We start from the raw sequence: 2,685 nt of genomic DNA on the forward strand, positions 1-2,685 counted from the left end.
CACACACACACACACACACACACACACACACACACAGCTGCACTCGAACCCCAGAACTAGACTACTCTGTTTAACTTAACCTCCTTTATCAACACTGACAGCTCAGGTCACCTCAAAGGTGTTCTTTAACCTGCACTGTAGGAGTAACCTACTACTCAGCCTTAGTGTGCATGTTCATGTGTCTGCGTGTGTGTTCCATCCGCTGTGGTCCATGGCCAGCAGCACACTTTTAGAAAAAGTGTTCCAAAAGGTTTATTTGGCTGTCCCCAGCCAAATGGAACACAAAAGGGTTCTACCTGGAACCAAACATGGTTCTTCAAAGGGTTCTCTTATGGGGACAGCCAAAGAACCCTTTTAGGTTCTAGATAGTACATTTTTTTCTGAGAGTGTACTCCATGTAGAGTTGAGTAAGGACAGTCTTCTACAGTATGTTGAAGTGTATGCTGCATGTCTCTTCAGAAGGAACATAAACATGACAACAAAGTTATTCCAAATTCTCTTCAAATGTATTTATAAAGCCATTTATTCCAACCATGTTAAACATTGTCTCCATAAGGAAATGACAGGAGATAGAAAAAGCAACAAAAAAAAATAATAACCTTCAATGAGAAACAAACAACTTGAACAATTCAACCAACTATGTGTCATTTCACCAACTTACAACAAAACCAGACAAAATCTCTATACCAATAAATACTATCAAAAATTACAATACAATAAAGCAAAAACACTTCCCAATTGATCACTTATTTCTCAACTCTTACACAGTCTCTCACACACCCAGAGGAATGACTCTCCCCCCAACACGTACTGTACAGAGGCTCCCAACTGATCCTCTGGGAATCAATAGTAACTATTCCCATGTTAGTGCAAATCCCCATCACCCAGTTCCAAATAATGCACCCACTGACTCATATGCAGCATGTTTTTGTTTATCTCATTGGCAAAACATTGTAGTGACCCCCTCTTGAAGGCAGAGAGAACCTTTTTATGTTTTCAAGTRATTTTCCTGAAATTCTACACATTTTATTGCCATGGGATGGAGAGAAATGTTGCAATATTATAAGAAATGTAATGCCATTTTATTCGTTTTGTCACGGGGCTGAGAGAAAATTGTGCAGTTTACCGCAAATTTCCTGCTATTCTACACATTTTGCCATTGAGGTGGAGAGAAATTTTGCATGCAGCACATTTCCTGAAATTCTACACATTTTGCCATGACTTATGCCATGATAATATGAAATCTTAGTGAGAGTGACTCACAATATCAATGAGGACTCCCTGGAGGTCAGGGCCCCTGGGCACGTGCCCTTCATGCCCGGTCGGTAATTCGGCCATGATTACTACAAGTTTAGATATCTAGATAGACTAACTTACCAATCTAAAAAAAAAATGCTGACATGGGCTAATTGACCGATTTACACAACAAGAGGAATGATGCACAACCAAGGTTTGATTGGTCAGTTCGGGGTAATGGAGTGTTGTTTACCCAGTTCGGGAGTAAAGGACATGGCAGCTGTGACAGCAACATGATGATGAGATGTGTGAATACCAAAAATGCAATAGGATTGTGTACATATCTTCTGCCCTGCGGCTGCCTCTAAACAAAACAACATGTGTGTGTATGCAGGCACGTGCACAGCACAGGAGGCTGCTGAGGGAATGACGGCTCATAATAATGGCTGGAACGGAGAAAATGGAATGGCATCAAACACATGGAAATCATTTCTTTGATGTAATTGTTACTATTCCACTTATTCCACTCCAGCCATTACCATGAGCCCGTCCTCCCCAATTAAGGTACCAACAACCTCCTGTGGTGCACAGACAGAGCCCTAGGGGTGTTGGAGCACCTGCCCTTTGCCGTCCTTTGAAAAAAGTGCCCTTTTGATTAGTGTCGTCTCTTCGAACTTCCAAAGCAACACATTGTCCATCAAATTAGATAGTTTCTCATGAACTCATCAATCTTGAGGAAAGTCCCCTCCGTCGCCCTTTTGCCACTGTGAGTGCGTCAGTGCCCTGCTGCAATCCTCCTACTGGCATTATCTACCTACCGGTGCCGGGCGGGGAATTAGAAATGAATACTGCCAGTAGTGGGTTACTTTGGAGTTGCTAGCATGTGTTGTTTCACGGTCAGGGACATGGAAGGGGACATCTGCAGTTTGACTGTTTGTCAGTAGCAGAACAAATTTAAATCAGGTAAACACTAGTTAGCTTGTTTTGACAACATAACCATGCTAACTAGCTGATTCATAACCTACATTCTAGATGATCAGCTGATATAGCCCACCCCAGTAGTGGTTCTTTTAACTAACTCCCTGTCATATGTGGTTCTAGCTTTAATGCTCTACAATGTGTGATGAATGAGTGTTATTGCAGAGAATTAAGGCCTATGTAAAATAAATGGATACATTAGAATTTGGCTACAGGAGCAGTAGAAAACAATGAATGGATTTAAGTTCTATTTATTATTATTTTGGGGGGGTTATGTGTGTGTGTGTGTGTGTGTGTGTGTGTGTCACGTCTTACTCCCTGCAGCCTGGTTTAAACTAACTGTTTATCTCTCTTCTGCTCTGCCTGTGGCCTCTCAGCCGGCCACTCAGCCGACATTAACTCACAGCAGCCCTGACCTGAGCTGACACACACACACACACACACACACACACACACACACACACACACACA

The sequence above is a fragment of the Salvelinus sp. IW2-2015 genome, linkage group LG33 (genome assembly GCF_002910315.2).
Source record: "Salvelinus sp. IW2-2015 linkage group LG33, ASM291031v2, whole genome shotgun sequence".
Classification (NCBI taxonomy): domain Eukaryota; kingdom Metazoa; phylum Chordata; class Actinopteri; order Salmoniformes; family Salmonidae; genus Salvelinus; species Salvelinus sp. IW2-2015.